Here is a 19,544-nt window from a genome sequence, read left to right on the forward strand (position 1 = left end):
CAAACTTGAACTAATTAATCCTCACCACACCTCTGTAATCCAATAAGAGTTATAGTCCCTAATTTTCCAGATAGGGAAGATGAATCACAGAAAGGCTAAGTATCCTACTCAAGGTCATTCAGCCAATCGTTAGCAGCACCCCAATTAGAATTCACAGCATGGTCTATTCTTGTGATTTGATTGTATGTCTATGATATTTGGAACCTTTTTAAAGCTCCAGCTCTCAGATTCATGCAATTACATGTGAATCTCCGCTTCACTTGAAAAGTAATTAAGTTGTGGTTGCAGAGAACAGCTTGAGAACATGACCCAACTGAACCCTAAAGGCTCAAAAACTGGAAGGCAAATAAAAAAAACCCATCATTATTTTTTTTTTAAACTCGCATGACTTTTGAGCCAATCTCATGATTCTGAGGGGACTAACTCATGATTATTGAGCTTTGGGTTTGGCAATATTGAATTCAGTTGTCCCTCAGTTGCCATCCACCAAATGATGCTGCCATGTCAGTGCGTGTAACTCACTCTTTCTGTTGCATTCAATTTTGCATCTAAATGACAAAGCAAGACTGTGACGTTTCACTCCATATTCTTTATGAAAATATGCTTATGATATGAATGACATAACTGAGATGTACTTTACGCAAGATGGGTCTTGTAAGATATTATTGGAAAGGTTATAATTTACTGAATGTGATTATCCAATTTGTATGCCTGTATCATTTCTGTATCTGAAGTTAGGAATATTGACTATGTATCTGTATTTCAACTATGCTACCACTGCTAACACTTCAGGTACAACAATGGAAAAGCCAGACAGGACTGATGACCCATCAGCAAGGACAAGGGACTGTGAAAAGGCTTGGCCTTCCTGAGGACCCTCCATACTGCCACTAACTCATGGACACTGTGATACTACAGAGTCAGGTGGTCTTGGCACCTGATACTGAACATTACCTGGGATTTTTTGTAATTTTCCACTGGAACGGAAGTGGGGGGTCAAGTTTGGCAAACAAAGGATTCCCACCTTATGTAAATCCTATTTAAGGGTGGGGAGGAAGGCAAATGGGACTCCTCTTCTCCATGGCCTGTCTGCCCAAGAAGAAAGACTGCGAAAGCCACCTGAAGGGAAGGCAAGGGGGGGGGGAGTCCAGACTGAGACAGGGGTCCAGTCTGAAAAGGAAAATAACTGGAACTCTGAACCACAGAAACTTTGCAACCTGCCTAGAATAACATTTAGGGTGAGAATTTACATTTTGTAACCTGTTTCTTAAGTATATCAAGCTTAGCTTGTGTATTTTGCTTTATTTGGTGAGTAATCTGCTTTGTTCTGTCAGTTATCTCTTATATTCACTTAAAATTCACCTTTTGTAGTTAATAAACTTATTGCTTGTTTATAATATAACCCAATTTATGTAATTTCTAACTGGGGGGGGGGGAGAGGCAAGAAGTTGTGCAGATCTCCCTCCACATTGAGGGAGGGGGAGAATTTCATAAAACCTTTGGGTTTGTCCCCTTTAAAGGAAGTGGGCACCAGAGTGTTGGGGAGAGCCCCTAAGGTTGAATCTTTCCAGAGCAGATCTCTGTCTCTCTGTGCAGCTGGATGTGGCCCTGCCTGTGTGCTTGGCTGGAAGAGGCTTGTGAGCCTAGCCCAGCAAGGCCAGGTAAAGGGAACCCAGGCTGGCAGAATAGGCTGATTGAGCAGGGGAGGCTCAGTTAAACCCCAGCATAGCAGGTGACACCCCAAAGGGCCCAAGCCCCTCACAAAGACAAAAGAAACAATGGAAAATATAATACAGCTTCATGGTTAACTTACCAGATACAAATGATAGATGGGGGCTGATTCTCCTCTTGTTTACACCAGTGTATATGAGGAGCAACCTCACTAAAATCAGCAGAATTACACTGGGATAAGTAGGAGGACAACCAGCCTCATAGCTCTGAAGGAATAGTTCCTATTTGTGAAGTGCATTCATACCACGACATAGCCTCAAAACGCAGGTTACAGTGCACATAGATTGGGAATCACTGGTACTGTTAAATCTACTTGCTTAAACTGTAACTTTCATGAGGAAAAGAGAAAGAGGAACCTCAACTAAACCTCCTGTTCCTCCTGATATAATTGGCTCATAACATGAGATGTTGCTTGGAGTAGGATTTCCAGGCTCCACCTGCTGGCCAACTGTACCCCCAACTATCATCCAAAGGGAGATCGGCAATGTCTCCTCAGCCTCACCTCCCCACTTATGCTGAGTAGATCTGGAAGGAAATTGGGCTCTCATGACCCCCATCCGTGTCTCACAACAAAGGAGATGATTTGGCTTGTTGTTTGCACAGGAAATATACTTGTTGTTTAACAGATTATTCCATTTCTACTATGTAATTACTTTCCATATCAAGAAACACGTTACAAATTACAGATATGTAAATCCTCTTAAATGCATATTTAAATTAAAAATCAGTTATATCCGTAATGACTTTAGCATGTGTTTACTAGCAACGCATACTATGTACTGCCCCAAAGCAAATTTTCGTCTACATTTTCAGAAAATGTTTTAGCTGCCGCCTGTGAATTTCCCCACACAAATTCATGCACACAACCAAATGAGCCTGCAAAATTGGGTGAATGCTGGTTTTAGTCACATAAACTGTATTTGTACACAAAAACTTATCAGCTGGGCACTAAGTTTACATATAAACACAAGTTTTATGCATGCAGAATGGGTGTATGCCCAATTCTTTGACTGCAATCAGTTGCAGGCACATATTTTGGTATACAATTTTGGAATCAGCTGAAAACTTGCTCTAACATAAAGCTTTCACATTAGATATGTTATTAACCATTTTTGTCTTCTGTCTCTTTAGCTTTTCTTGCCACAATACACCCTCTCTATGCTGGACTGCGATTACCATCACAGTTACGACATTTGACCTCTGTCCCTTCTATACAATTTTCAGAGGAATGCTCGCTCCCACATATCATTTTCCCTTTACAAACAGTTGCTACAGCTCCACACCACTGGCACTTATAACACCTTAGGGCAGGAGGCGGCAACCTTTCAGAAGTGGTGTGCCGAGTCTTCATTTATTCACTCTAATTTAAGGTTTCGCGTGCCAGTTAATACATTTTAAAATTTTTAGAAGGTCTCTATTAGTCTATAATAAATAACTAAACTATTGTTGTTTGTAAAGTAAATAAGGTTTTAAAAATGTTTAAGAAGCTTCATTTAAAATTAAATTAAAATGCAGAGCCCCCCGGACCGGTAGCCAGGACCTGGGCAGTGTGAGTGCCACTGAAAATCAGCTCGCGTGCTGCCTTTGGCACATGTGCCATAGGTTGCCTACCCCTGCCTTAGGGGAAGGAATATGTGCTAACTACTGATGCTAAACAATCTGTTCCAGCTTGCATTTAGCTGTGACACTCAAAGTGCTTTTTTCAGACCAGAAGAAGAGCTCTGTGTGGCTCAAAAGCTCGTCTTTCTTACCAACAAAAGTTGGTCCAATAAAATATATTACCTCACCCACCTTGTCTCCCTAATATCCTGGGACTGACACGACTACAACTACATTGCATACATTTGACTTTCCCCAGCATTTTAGTTTTTAGCAGTTTATCAGCTTGCTCTTTGTTTTTACAGTCGACTGAAAGATCACCAACTCACAGCCTCCTGGCTATTACAATATCCCCTATGTTGTTTTTTTAAAAATCCAGTCAGCTACTTTCACAGAGTTAATATCACATAGTCTTATTTCTTTGGCTAGGGATCTTACAATTATACATTTTGGTTTATTTTCTTCCTCAGCTTTACCTTTTTGCTGATATCATCATAATCTACTCTTTTCTCTCTCCCTAACCCCCCATTTGGTATCCATTCTCCCTCATTAATAGACTCTTCTTCAGTTTTCAGAGTGAATTCATTTGGGGTCAGAAAATCCTCCATCTACCTCTAGCCCTATCAAACACCCCATTTGTACTGGTGTCCTGGACTGGTGGAAATCTCTTCCTTATAGACATCTATACAGCTGATTCTCTTGCGTTATTTAAATGTACAGTTAACAGGGCACATTTTTAAAGAAAGATGGGAATCCATGTGCACTCACATTTGTGGGGTCAGTTACCACTGCAAGGACACCAGGAAATTACACATACAAGTTGGCAGTTAGGTATCTAACAATTTGCACATGGAATTACTCTAGTTTTGTGGAACTGGAATAACCATGTGTGCAGGTGCTAGTGCACCTGAACCTGTGCCATTAGACCTCTACCTTCAAAACGTTTGTCACCAAATGTTTTCGCCAAATTATTTTTATAGTTAATTTTTGGACAATACCTTGATTCTATATATTGTTTCTCCCACAACTGACAACTCTTTGCCACTTACATCCCTGGCATAACTAAGCAGGGCTGCTCAGAATCTGGCCCTAAAAAAAAAACTTTCAAAGAAAAAAAAAAAGGTAGAACAAGACGCAGGTTCTGCTTCATAGTTCAGTCATTCCACATTTCATAGCTTCCCAACCCCATCCTCCCATTTATTTGGATGCTGCCAATTGTTTATCTTGACATCTCCAAAATTTCCATATCTTCTGCCAAAATCCCTCGCTCAGACTTTGATTAGTGCAGCCTCCACCACTGGCATGCCTCAACAGTTACCTCAGCCCCCCCCCCTTAATCCCTCAAATGTGTGGTGCAAAACTCATCTGCCTTTCCCAATATACTAAGATCAAATTCAGCCCTTCCTTAAATCCCTTTACTGGCTCAATATTACCTCATTCATCAAATTCAACACTCCTTGTTTTTACCTTCCAGGCCCCCTACAGCATAGAACCCTCTTCCCTCAGTTCTCATCTCCTTTCACTCCCTCTTCTCCTACACTGCTCAGAATGTCCCCTGAAAGTACTTTTTTCTATCTAGCCTTCGTGCCTTCTTTCACAGTCCTTTCATGCTCACCTATTACCTGCCCACTCCTGACTCCATCCTCTCCTCCTCTGAGACCCTTGTGGTTAAGGGACTGAATTAGGACTCAGAAGATTTGGGTTCAGTTCCCAACTCTGCTGCAGACTTACTGTGTAACCTTAAGAAGTCACATAGGTTGAGATTTTCAGAGCAGTCTAAAAGCTTTACCACATTCCTTATTAGAATGAATGGTGGCTAAATCTCTAAATTCCTCAGACTGCTTTGAAAAATCTTAACCTTCATCTCGCTATGCTTCAGTTCCACAACTATAAAAGAGAGATGATGATTCTTTCTACTAACCTTTCTCTGTCTTGTCTATTTAGACCATAAGCTTCTAAAGGCAGGGACTATCTATACCAGGGGTTCCCAAACTTTTTCCCTGCATGACCCCATTTTGAGACTGTTTCCTGTGACCCCAGACAGTAACAAAGCAACATAGCGATCAAGGAATTTACACACTAGGTATGCTATTTAATGCTCTCTAATATGATACATGGGCTTGTGTGTTGTGATACAGCTTCTTGATGTCTGGTAGCATGGTAGAAATTGCACATCTAATTTCCTAAGTGACATCAACAGTAGATTGATACCAAGACTTGATGGACACAAGTGCGCTGAATCCAGCTTCACAGTTCACACAAATATGTGCTCACAAATGGCACCATCAAAGAGAGTGTTGAGAGTGCAGGATATTCATTCTTGACAGTGAAACAGAACCCAAGAGAGAAAGTTGGGTACATGTTCCTTGAAAGAATCAACCTCAAGAAATGTCAATGAGCTGTTTGATTTAATCTGCTGGCAAATCCATGACATCAGCCTTCCACTGAAAGGGATTTTGCACCCAATCGTACTTTGTCACGTCCATGTCAGGGGAAAAACAATGCAAATTATTTCTCTATCTGGCTGAGATACTGAGCCATCACCTCTGTGGGAGGCTGAATAATTTCACTGTCAGCCAGGAATTTGCAAAGCTGCAGGAAGGATTCATAAGTTTGTCTTCACTAGATTATTCTTCCAGAAAACAATTTTCTTTGTGAATCCTGTGATTCGATCACTCAGCTGAAGGATGTGGGTGTTCTTTTCTTGCAGACCTGTATTCAATTCATTCAGTTTCCCAGATACACCTGTGGCACAGGCAAGAAGGCACATCTTCCTCTGGTCACAGAAAGTTAACAAATTCACTCTTTTTGCCATTCATTGCATAGGCACACAGCTCATCTCTCAGTTCAAAAAATCATCTTAGTACTTTTCCTCTTGAGAGCCAATGAGCTTCCATGTGGAATAACACCATGTTATGATTGGACCCTATGTCTTCAGACAGAGGCTGAGTCTTGATGTAGTTCCCTATAGATGAGGCCTGCTACAAGCGCTGAACTCAGAGCTTTAGATGCCAGTTGTTCACTGTGAATCATGCAGTGAGTCCTCACAACAGATGGAACAACTATCTTTACCAATGCATGCAGACCTGCTTTGTGGCCTGCCACAGACGGAGCTGCATCTGTGCTCACCATGTGATTACATGTGATATTTTTGTTTTAGGTGCAGCCACGTAGCACATCAAACATTCCTTGTGCTGTCTCGTGTCCAGGAAGAGGGAGATAGACCAGAATGTCTTTGAGAATTGCACTCTCCTATGTTTTCTTGGCTTTTGTGAAAAAATATGCATCACGACCCACAGTGCTCACATCAACTTGAAGAGCAAAACCATCCGTGTTTTTCAAACACTCTACCAGTGTGTTTTCCTGATCTGCTCCTATCGCCTCACTCCTTTGCTTCATGTGTTGTTAAAGAGTATATGGCTTTACATTTGTTTGCCTTGGTTTCCCCACACATTGTCTCCAGACAAAAGTCTTTCCAATTGTGTGAGGCTTCTTGGCCTGTGCGATGTGGTAACACCTCACATGATGCCTTTTGAGCTCAGTCAGAGATGGACATGGCTCTCTTGAATTGCATTTGTTGACATGAAAGTTCTTTGTTCTGATGCGAGAAAAATGACCTTCATTTTCCTACGTGTTCCTTTTGAAGGGTTCCCAAGTGTCATTTAAGTTTATTAGGCTTCATGCTTTAACTAGATAACACTGTGTGAGATAGCAGGCACTTTCTTTGCTCTTGACCAAAACACTGGTGAAGCCAGACTCAAAGGAAGTCTAATCAATCTGTGAGTAGGTTTCTTGCACTCTTGTGTTTCATTCATTACTTCCTCACTAGACTCACTGCTGCAGGATGCAGTAGATACTCTGCATAAAAATGAGTAAAATGTGCCTCTTCTCACAAATTAGAAAGAGGAATTCACAGTTGAGCAAATGAGACCATGACTTAGGAAGACCTGTGTGGTGAACATAAGAACGGCCATACTGGGTCAGACTAAAGGTCCATCTAGCCCAATATCCTATCTTCCGACAATGGCCAATGTCAGGTGCCCCAGAGGGAATGAACAGAACAGGTGATCATCAAGTGATCCATTTCCTGTCGCCCATTTCCAGCTTCTACTAGGGGAGCACAGAGACAGTGACTTACAGTGATTCTTTATCCTTGAGTGCCAACAGTGTACTCAGGGTGGCATAAAAGAAGATATGGGCCCTACCTTAAGGAGCTTACAAGTCACAGCAGATTCCCATCTCAGAAAAGGCTAGCACAGGCTCCTACCAGCTCAAGGAGTGAGGATGCTCTGTTGATAAGGCTGTTGCCCACAGATAAGGATCATCTGGATTCAAATCCTTCAGTGGGATGTTTGCACAGAAGGATGATGCAAATGGCCAAACTGGTATCCACACCAACCTCCGCACAGCCAATGTGTCCGGACCTGCTCCACAAATGTTGCGCCAAGAAGCTGCCATTTTATAAAATAGCAGCCTCCACACACATGAACTGACACACACCGTATGTGAGAAGTCTCGCTGTGCAGAGGCTGCCATTTTGTAGATCAAAATGTTTGCATTAGCTTCTTCCATTCCTGCTTGTTTGCTTCATTTTCGCCAGATTTGTAGTCAAAAACTTGGTCTAGTGTGTAAGATATTTAGTTTTCTGTTCTGAATGCTAAACTGTTGATGAAATCATGAACATATCATTAGCAGGGGTGGCATGTTTGTAGAAATTTTGGTGGTGCCCAGAACCCGCCCCTGCCCAAACTCCGGCCCCCACCTGCCCAAGGCTCTGGGAGGGAGTTTGGGTGAGGGAGGAGGTCTGGAGTGCAGGTCCTAGGCTGGAGCAGGGGATTGGGGTGCAGGGTGCAGGCTCTGGGAGGGAGTTTTGGGATAGGAGGGGTGCAGAGGGATGAGGTGCAGGGGTGAGGGCTGTGGGGTGTGGCTGCAGATGAGGGGTTTGGAGTATGGGAGGGGCTCAGGGCGAGAGTAGGGTGTAGGGGGTGAGGGCTCTGTCTGAGGCTGGCAATGGGGGGTTTGGGGTGTGGGAGGGGCTCAGGGCAAGAGTAGGAGTGTGGGGGATGAGGGCTCTGGCTGGGACTGGGGATAAGGTGTTTGGGGTGCTGGAGGGGCTCAGGGCTCGGGCAGAGGGTCAGGGTGTGGGGGGATGAGGGCTCTGGCTGGCACTGGGGATAAGGTGTTTGGGGTGTTGGAGGGGCTCAGGGCTCGGGCAGAGGGTTGAGGGTGCAGTGGGGGGATGAAAGCTCTGGCTGGGGGTGTGGGCTCTGGGATGGGGCAGGCTTGAGGATGAGTTTGGGGTGCAGGCAGGCTGCTCTGGGACAGGGGCCAGAGAGGAGGACTCCCCCCAGCTCTTTCCCTGCCGGCAGCAGCAAGCTCTGGGGGACGAGCCCCCCTTTCCCACCCACCCCCAGCAGCACACTCACCCCCACCACTGTCACTGCATGTGCTCCTAGGGCCCAGGAATCTCCCTCGCCTCCCCCGTGGTGGGTGCCGGGGGGTGCTGCGTGCACCTTCTCCCCTGCTGTTGCCCCTGACTGTAGCCTCACTGGGGGTGAGGGATGGGGCTGCCCCTTGCCCAGCGTGGGGCAGGAGCGGTGACTGCGGGCGGGGGGCCCCCTGAGTTGCTGGAGGGTCCCATTGGAAAATGAAAGGGTCTGAGGGGGAAGGGCAGGCTCAGAGTCAGTCTGCCCTGGCAGTCGAGATGGGGGGCACTAGGACCCTGCGGCAGCATGGACCCACACATGGAAGAGACAGGGACACTGCTCCGGGGCCCGTGAAAGGCGAGTGGGGGGCGGGGGCAGCAAGTCGGGGCCAGGGGACACTCGGGGAAGGCGTGGGGGGGAAACCCGGCCCCAAGTATTGCTGGAGCTGGACCCCTGGCTCTGAATATTGCTGGTGCCCGAGCACCACGTGGGTATGGAACTTGCCGCCTATGATAATTAGTAAACACTAGGTCACACAAGTGACTAACTGGAAGTATTCATTTTACTATTTCTTCTGAGAAGACTAAAAAGAGAGAGAAGAAGGGAAAATACACTTTTCTTCTTCAGACTCATGTGATCTCAAAGGCCTCAATTCAGCAAAGCACTTAAAACGTGCTCAAATTCCATTAAGTTCATCTGTTTAAAAACCCAATAGCCTTACATGTGGTTAATATTTCCCTCCCCACTTCAGCCTACAAAACCACTCCAGATATTTGTTACAATTTGCTACATACATAGATCAAAATAAGTATTATTCAGTCTACATTACTTTTACTTCAGATTAAGGAAAAACATAGAAAGGGTAAAAATCCTGGCCCAACTGAAGTAAATAGAAATTTTGCAATTGACTTCAGTGTGGCTAGTATTTCACTCTATGTCTTCCTGAGAAACAATACATAGTGACTCTAACATTCTGCATCAGAACTGAAACACAAAGTGGAAGCTGCTCCTGAAACACAGTGTCACCTCTATATTTAAAGCTGTGCTGTACACAGAAGAACATAAGAACGGCCATACTGGGTCAGACCAAAGGTCCATCTAGCTCAGTATCCTGTCTTCCAACAGTGGCCAATGCCAGATGCTTCAGAGGGAATGAACAGAACAGGTAATCATCAAGTGATCCATTCCCAGTCGCTCATTCCCAGCTTTTGGCAAACAGAGGCTAGGGACACCATCCCTGCCCATCCTGGCTAATAGCCATTGATGGACCTACTCTCCATGAATTTATCTAGTTATTTTTTGAATCCTGTTATAGTCTTGGCCTTCACAACATCCTCTGGCAAAGAGTTCCACAGGTTGACTGTGCGTTTGTGTGAAGAAATACTTCCTTTTATTTGTTTTAAATCTGCTACTTATTAATTTCATTTGGTGGCTGAAGGGTTAAAATCCATGTGCATTTTATATAACAACCAGGTATTTGGATTGTGCCAGCTCTGTTTCAGACCCAATGTCCAGAGTTTGGTCAAGAGACCAGAGGCCTTAGCAAATAGTGATTAGCTAAGAGAAAAGCAGAATAAACAAGATAACATTGCCTTTGCTAAAGATATGCTTGGTCAGTAGAAATGCCAGATGTTGAAGCAATAACTGAATAATTATGTTTCAAATTGAACAAAGAATCCCTGTTCCTATTGTGTTAGTTTCTTCTGTAGGGAGACATTCTTCCCACAGATCCAACCTTGAGTTTATGAAAAGTTGGTACATGTCATTATAAGATATGGCATCCTCCCACCTCCCCTTCCAAGGGACCAATGCTTGCCTTAAGACATAAAGGAGACAATCTTTATTGCCATATACTTTCACTGTTTTTTCGTTTTAACCCCTAGGAATGTATCTGCTGGACAATCAGAGGAACTACCCATTCCAATGGACCCCATATCAGAATTCAACATATATATTTTATACTAATAACATTTTATCAAAGTATTAATTAAATGTTAACTTGCTAACTTGAGACCATGGGCGGAGACATTATGTAACCTGTTAACCATTGGCTACTGTGCTATCGTGTCTTGCTGCAAAACCTATCCCAGGGTGTGGTACTGCCTACCCTGTCACTTTCCCCCGCCCATGGAAAAATCTATATATTCTATTGTAATCAATTGATTGACAGTGTCTCTGAGCCTAATAAGCAAGGTGACACTCCGCCAGCGCTGTGTGTAATAAACTCCTATGCTTGACCTCTACATGGTGTGGATTTATGTCCTTCATGGCCCCTAGTTCTTGTGTTATGGGAAGGAGTAAATAGCACTTCCTTATTTACTTCCTCTACACCAGTCATGATTTTATAGACCTCTATCATATTCCGCCTTAGTCGTCTCTTTTCCAAGCTGAAAAGTCCCAATCTTATTAATCTCTCCTCATATGGAAGTTGTTCCATACTCCTAATAATTTTTGTTGCCCTTTTCGGAACCCTTTCCAATTTCAATATATCTTTTTTGATATGGGGTGACCACATCTGCATGCAGTATTCAAGATGTGGGTGTACCATGGATTTATATAGAGGCAATATGATATTTTCTGTCTTAATGATTCCCAATATTCTGTTCACTTTTTTGACTGCCGCTGCACATTGAGTGGATGTTTTCAGAGAACTATCCATAATGACTCCAAGATCTCTTTCTTGAGTGGTAACAACTAATTTAGACATTTTATATGTATAGTTGGGATTAAGTTTTCAAATGTGCATTACTTTGCATTTATCAACATTAAATTTCATCTGAAATTTTGTTGCCCAGTCACCCAGTTTTGAGAGATCCTTTTGTAGCTCTTTGCAGTCTGCTTGGGACTTAACTATCTTGAGTAGTTTGTATCATCTGCAAATTTTGCCACCTCACTGTTTACCCCTTTTTCCAGATCATTTATGAATATGTTGAATAGGACTGGTCCCAGTACAGACCCCTGGGGGACACCACTATTTACTTCTCTCCATTCTGAAAACTGACCATATATACCTACCTTTTGTTTTCTATCTTTTAACCAGTTACCAGTCCATGAGAGGACCTTCCCTCTTATCCCATGACAGCTAACTTTGCTTATGAGCCTTTGGTGAGGGACCTTGTCAAAGGCTTTCTGAAAATCTAAGTACACTATAGTCACTGGATCCCCCTTGTCCACATGCTTGTTGACTCCCTCAAAGAATTCTAGTAGATTGGTGAGGCATGATTTCCCTTTACAAAAATCATGTTGACTCTTCCCCCAACAAATTATGTTCATCTATATGTCTGACGATATTGTTCTTTACTATAGTTTCAACCAGTTTTCCCGGTACCGAAGTCAGGCTTACTGGCCTGTAATTGCTGGGATCACCTCCGGAGCCCTTTTTAAAAATTGGTGTCACATTAGCTATCCTCCAGTCATTTGGTACAGAAGCTGATTTAAATGATAGGTTACAGACTACAGTTAATAGTTCAGCAATTTCACATTTGAGTTCCTTCAGAACTCTTGGGTGAATACCATCTGGTCCTGGTAACTTATTACTGTTTAATTTATCAATTTGTTCCAAAACCTCCTCTAATGACACCTCAGTCTGGGACAGTTCCTCTGATATGTCACCTACAAAGAATGGCTCAGGTTTGGGAATCTCCCTAACATGCTCCGCCATGAAGACTGATGCAAAGAATTCACAATGGCTTTAGCTCCTTTAGCATCTCAATCGTCCAGTGGCCCCACTGGTTGTTTAGCAGACTTCCTGCTTCTGATGTACTTAAAAATTTTTTTGCTATTACTTTTTGAGTCTTTGGCTAGCTGTTCTTCAAATTCTTTTTTGGCCTTCCTAATTATACTTTTACACTTCATTTGTCAGAGTTCTTGCTCCTTTCTATTTTCCTAGGATTTAATTTCCACTTTTTAAAGGATGCCATTTTGCTTCTCACTGCTTCTTTTACTTTGTTGGCACTTTTTTTGGTTCTCTTATTATGTTTTTTAATTTGGGGTATACATTTAAGTTGAGCCTCTGTTATGGTGTATTTAAAAAGTTTCCATGCAGCTTGCAGAGATTTCACTTTTGGGACTGTACCTTTTAATTTCTGTTTAACTAACCTCCTCATTTTTGTGTAGTTCCCCTTTCTGAAATTAAATGCTACAGTGTTGGGCTGCTGTGGTGTTTTTCCCACCACAGGGATGTTAAATTTAATTATATTATGGTCACTATTACCAAGCGGTCCAGCTATATTCACCTCTTGGACCAGCTCCTGTGCTCCACTTAGGACTAAATCAAGAATTGCCTCTCCTCTTGTGGGTTCCAGGACCAGCTGCTCCAAGAAGCAGTCATTTAAGGTGTCAAGAAACTTTATCTCTGCATCCCTTCCTGAGGTGACATGTACCCAGTCAAAATGGGGATAGTTGAAATCCCCCATTATTATTGAGTTTTTTATTTTAATAGCCTCTCTAATCTCCCTGAGAATTTCACAGTCACTATCACCATCCTAGTCAGGTGGTCAGTAATAGATCCCTACTGCTATATTCTTATTATTAGAGCATGGTAGTATTATCCATAGAGATTCTATGGTACAGTTTGGTTCATTTAAGATTTTTACTTCATTTGATTCTACACTTTCTTTCACATATAGTGCCACTCCCCCACCAGCACAACCTGTTCTGTCCTTCCGATATATTTTGTACCCTGGTATTACTGTGTCCCATTGATTATCCTCATTCTACCAAGTTTCTGTGATGCCTATTATAGCAATATGCCCATTTAATATGAGGCACTCTAGTTCACCCATCTTATTATTTAGACTTCTAGCATTGGTATATAAGCACTTTAAAAACTAGTCACTTTTTAGCTGTCTGCCATTACATGATATAATTGAACAGGACTCTTTAATTTGACTGTTTCTGATCAGATCCTACCTGTATTTTATCATTTTCCTTACTAGGACATAGAGAATCTCCATTAATAGCTCCTCCCCTTAGGGATGTCTTTATCCGAACAGACAGACATCTCTTTTTAGTTACATAGCTATAAATACCACAATGTACTCTTTTTATAGGGCAGGTTTCTGGGGGAAATAATCAAGGGAGAAGTTAACAGCTTTAACATCATTACTACAGTTGACAATTTGTCCCAAACTTTTCCTGTCGCACCCTGCCCTTATCTGGAATGGAATCTGTCCACGTCATCCCCCCTATTCCTGCACAGGTGGCTCATCAGAGGCACCTGGGTTGAAAGTGGAGCTGGGGGTAGAACTGGGGATGGGGGAGGAGCTGGGGCAAGAGGCAGAGTTGGTTTGGTGGCGAAGAGGGAATGAAGGCAGAGCTGGGCTGGGGGCGCAGCAGGGACTGGGGCTGGGAGCAGGGCCACAGTTGGGAGCCAGGGCCACAGTCAGGAGAGGAGCTGGGAGTGGAGTCTCAGCCAGGAGCCAGGGCCAGGCCCAGAGCTGTGGCTGGCATAGGTGCATGAACTAGGAGTATGGGGGGGGGGGTGCTGCAGCACCCCCTGACTTGAAGTGGTTCCCATCACATACAGGGTTTACAGTTTGGTTCAATGGCACTCAGCAACCCCCATTATAAAAATTGTTCCAGCGCCCCTGAGGGTGGGGCCAGGGTGGCACTCCTTCCCTGGCCCCTGTGGGGGCTGGCCCAGTCCCCACTGCACCCCCTGAACATTCCTCTGCACCCCCGTAGGGGTGTGTGCGCCACAGTGTGGGGACCACTGGCATATGAGGTCAAATTTCAATATTGGGCATCTAAGTTGTGCCTGCAAAATGTGTACAAGTAAACATAAACGGGTAGGTGTATATTCAAAATACACATTTGCATGGGCAAAAAGGGTATGCCATGCAAAAATACTCATCTGTGCATGCAATTACTTCATTTGCATATGAACATATGTATCTCGTGAGCACATATATTTTGCAGTTACAGTTTACCATAGAGGTTGTATTTCTGAAATGTTTGCCCTTTCCGGCTTGCAAAAGACAATTTCTTTATCTGTGACAAAGTTTTTTTGTGTCTGATGAACCACAGGAATAGATTTTAGAGTCTGAAAAATGTTTACTGTATCTAAATTTAAGTCTTTTTAATTAGTAATGGTGCCAGCCTCAGAATTTCACATTGCACAATTTTCATGAGAATAGACAGGGTAAAACTGTCTATTAAGGAGTTGTGGAAGGTTGTTTTAGCCACTGGTGTTGCATTAGCTTTCCGCTATGCTAATCTGACTTTTCAATTCCTTTTCTCCTGGGCTGCACTTACAGTATTATCTCCTTTTTATTTCAGTACTTTGTATGTTATTCTTTCATCTACTAATTGTTTCTTTACTTTTGGGATCCCTTTATGATGTACCTGCCTTGCCTCTACTCTGACATTTTAATTTCCTAGCCACCTAATGAATGTCTTCCACTTCCTCTATTTGCGGTCTCATCAATCTCTCTTTATTTTGCCTATTTTATTGCATTGCTTGGTTAAATAAGACTGTGTGGCCAAAACATTTGGGCCAATACATTCTGTTTGCAAAATATTTTTTCTTTAAAATAACATGTCTATAGAAATGAGGCAGAGGAAGGATGTATTAATGCACAGAGGGAATAATGCAACTTAGAATCTGAGGAAGCTTTCCGCTCACTGGTGGTAGGCAGACCCAGTGTATTCTACCTTTCCCTAACAAATTTCCATTACTATGGACATTGTTAGTTCACTTGCACAACCCAGGATATTATTTCCCAGTATTTGCAATGTAGCTTGCTTCATTTCTCAGGCAGGTTACTGTGCAGAGACAGAATTTCTTGGGTGCCACCCACCTGCCTCAACTGGTGGGGGAAGTTGATGGGGTCAGTGGTGAAAGGGGACAATCCCAGCAGGGAGGGATGCACTTGCGAAGGGACTCTAAGTAGCTTCTCCCCCCGGAAGTCTTTGACTTCCATTGGCCAGCTGGAGGGAAGGGGTGCTGATTGGCCAGCATTCTCCAGCTCTCAGGATTTGACCTGATGCCTCTACAGTGGCTGGGAAGGGTCCTGTGTTCCTGGGTAGCCCTGCCAGGGTGGGGAAGTTGCCTCAGCCATCCCACCCCTTCCACTATTCTCTGGGCAGGGGGACGGGGCGGGGGTCATGTGGTGCTGCTACCAGGTGGCCCTGTGGGAGATGGGTCTGTTGCTTTGGCCCCCACCCCTCTCACTGCACATGGGAGGAGAGGCCATGGGCATACTGTGGCTGCCAGGGGAGTGCAGTGCTCCTTGTGTCATGCTACACCACCCCCATTTCTGGGGGGGTAGGAGGGCTGGGGGCTCGCAAGCCTTTGGCCAAGGGTACAGGTGGACTGCAGGTGCCTGCTCCAGGAATTGCTCTGCAGGAGCCAGGCAGAATGCCTGGTCCCTTCCCCCCACCCTCCCCTTGGGGCAAAGCAGCAGGCATAGGTAGTGGGGGTACCCTCCCGCAGGGACCCAGCCCTCTCCTAATGGAGGCACTGAGAGTGTGGCCTCAGAGGTGGGTGAGGGTTCACCCAGGCAGCTTTGCCAGGGAATTGTGGGCCTGGGATCGCAGCCCCATGGGGAAAGTTGTGCTCCGTCTTTGCAGGAATGGAGTTCGGGTGAGGACCAATGGCCTGCCACAGGCGCCAAAGAGAATCACACACTGAGGGGAGCAGCTGGGCAGGACGTGGGACCTTGACAGGGACAGTTCTTTTTTCAGGATAGTGGTGAACCGGAAGAATGCCTGGGATGGGATCGTGAACCCCTCATACAGGAGGTCCATAGGATGGATTCAGGGTCTGAGTTCAAGGTTAGAGAGGGTCCAAGCCTCACTGAGGTGGACGAGGATGCCAAAGAGTGGATGAGTCATCCTGGACCTGCGCCTCACTTCCATAACCTGCCAAGAGTTCAACAGGCATCCTCAGGATGCAGCGGGGCATGGAGGGAGGTGAGAGTTCACCAGCAGGTTGCAGGTAATGTAGGAGGGGATTGCAAACCTTGGCACTTGGGGAAGGGTGGTGGCCCAGGTCCCTCTTCCCTCAGAATGCACCGCCTAAAGGATATGGGGTGACCTGGCAAAGTCATTGGCATTGGTGGCCCATAAGTTGGATAGTCTGCCTGACAAGAGTGGGCTCCTCTCAGATGAGGAAGTAACACTGGCAAAGTTTAGGGGTGGGACTCAAATCCCATACAGGAATATGGAGCAATTAGAGAGGGACCTCACTCTGGCTCCAGAGGGCATTATTCCTAATGAAACACGGGCAGGAGACAAAGCAGCTAATGCCTATAGAGCTTATGCGGGATCCAATCACTTACTCAAGAATCATCTGTCTAAAGGGGCTAAGGAAAAGATTTGGAAAAGGGAATTTGTGGATTTATTTACCTTGTTGTTTGGGGACGAGCAGACAGAAGAAAGGGGCAAAATGCACAAAAATGAGGACAAACCCCATAGACCTAAGATGCCTCCAACTCTTGAGAACTTGTCTGCAGCCTTTTACATTTATGTGAGTATAATTTGTGTGAGCAACCCACGAGGCGTATTTCCTTATTCCAGTATAGAACTTAATAGTGAGGGCTTGTGCTACATGGTTGGATTGCATGGTTAAGATATGACCAAGAATTTAGACAAAGGGCAGCAAAGGAACCTGGGGTAAAACAGACCGGGAATTTTGGCTGGAGCATATGACTTCTTATCACGCCGTCCAGCTGGCATTTACAGACAGCAGGTGGACAATGCCAAAGCCTTGTTATCAAAAGGCGGCTATAAAAGCCAAGGTGTGCTTTTGCATTTAATGATGAGAAAGGTTTTCGATCCCAGTGCAGGTACAAATACCGCTGTATGAGGTGGGGGTCAGCAGAGTGCACTCTTCTGTTGTGGGGGGAAAGGCGGCTCCAACAGTGCAGTAGGAAAGGGGGTCCGCAAAGTTAGTGTTTCAGGAGATGCTACAGGCGGAGGCAGTAATCATGGAAAAGCTCCTTCTCCAGTCAAAATACAGGTTTATGGGGGGAAAAAAGATGCAGCTTATTTATGGAACAGATTTTCAGGTGGTTTTCAAAGCCCAGGTGAGGGTGCCACTCTTAGGTAGAGAGCTTGAAATCAGAATGCCAAACCCATGAAAAAAACCACAGAAATTGGGCTTGTTTTTGGCTTAATTGGCTTGTGAGTTGTTTGTTGGCTACTTTTTGCTTCTAGCTTGTTGCTTTTTTTTTTAATCGACTCCTGGCAAGCAAGGGAAAGGGGGGGGGCAAGGGGCAAGCAGGGGCAAGGGGGGGGAGAGAGTCAGGGGTGCACAGCGGACCCACCACAGTCCCAGACTGCACGCTGGGGGGGGGGGGGGGGATCTAGTCACATGACTGTTGGGGTTCTTAGGGATTGGCTTGTTTAGGCCTTGTTTTGAAATGGGATTAGCTTGATTTTTGGCTCATTATGAAAGTTGGGGTGATTATTTACCGTGTGAAAGTTGGTAACTAAATCCGTTAAAGGCTTCGAGCCTAAACTAAAGGCAAAGATTACCTTGAAGGTGGCAGCAGGGAGAGTGGCAAGCCCTTTCTGAGGGAATTGCACATATCTCCCTGGGGTGCAGTTCTGAAGAAGGCAAAGGGTGAATACAGGCTTATCCATTACCTGTCATAGCCTCAGGGCTCATCGGTAAATGATTATATTGACCCCCAGCTGTTCAGTGAGATACCTGTCATGTGATACTGTGCTAGCCATGGGAGGGAATGTGGCCCTGAGGCAATGCTGGCAAAATGTGACATCAAGTCTGCATTTCAGTTGCTACCAGTGCATCCCAGGGACTTTAACTTGCTTGGGTTTCAGTTTGAAGATCATTACTGTTTTGATAAAGCCAAGCCTGTGGTGTGCTCCATGTCATGTCACTTTCAAAAGATTCAGCTCCATGTTGGAGTGGGTGATGATGTATGAGACTGGCCTGCATCACTCAGTGCACTACCTTGACAACTTCTTATTTGCAGGAAGATTAGTGACAGGCAACTGCAAGTACATGCTTCAGGCATTTCAGAACCTAGCTGAGCACCTCGAGGTCCTCCTTGTGATGGAAGAAGAAGAAGAACTAAAAAAACCCAGAAGGCCCTGCCCAAAGTTTAGCATACCCGGGCATTGACCGGGACTCAGTTCAGAGTGTCTCTATGTTATCTACAGAGAAGTTGGAATCAGTCAGGGTGCTGATACAGGCTTTCAAAGGCGCAAAGAAAATTACTCTGAGGGAACTACAGGTGATCACGGGGCACCAAAACTTTGCTTGCCAGGTGATGACCCCCAGTCAGGCATTTTGTACCCATCTGGCATCTGCCTCCTCTGGAGTGTGAAAACCCTACCATTTTATCAGAATGACAAGGGAAATGAAAGAAGACTTAGAAGTGTGGGAAAGGTTCCCGGAAGAGTTTAATGGGGTTTCGATATGGTATTTGGAGATGTTGCTCAAGATGGAGCTGTAGGTACAATCTGACGCCTTGGGAAGCATAGGTTAGTGGTTTACTTTCAAGGAGAGGGGTATGCGCAGAGGTGACCAGAAATCTGGATGGCTCACAATATTACAAGGGACATCACCTTCCTCAAGTTTTTTCCTATATTAGTGGCAGTCACTATTTGGGAAGAAAACTTTCAGAATAAAAATGTCCGTTTCTGGTGCAATAACACAAGCTGTGGTTCATACTGTAAACCAACACTTGGCTAAGACTGCACTGGTAATGAGGCTGTTGGGGGCTTTCATTTTACACTGCCTGAGGCTTAACATCCTTTTTCACACAGTGCATGTCTAAGGATACATCTACACTTACCGGAGGATCCGGCGGCAGGCAA

This window comes from Terrapene carolina, unplaced genomic scaffold (genome assembly GCF_002925995.2).
Source record: "Terrapene carolina triunguis isolate 2854851 unplaced genomic scaffold, T_m_triunguis-2.0 Scaffold69, whole genome shotgun sequence".
NCBI lineage: Eukaryota > Metazoa > Chordata > Testudines > Emydidae > Terrapene > Terrapene triunguis.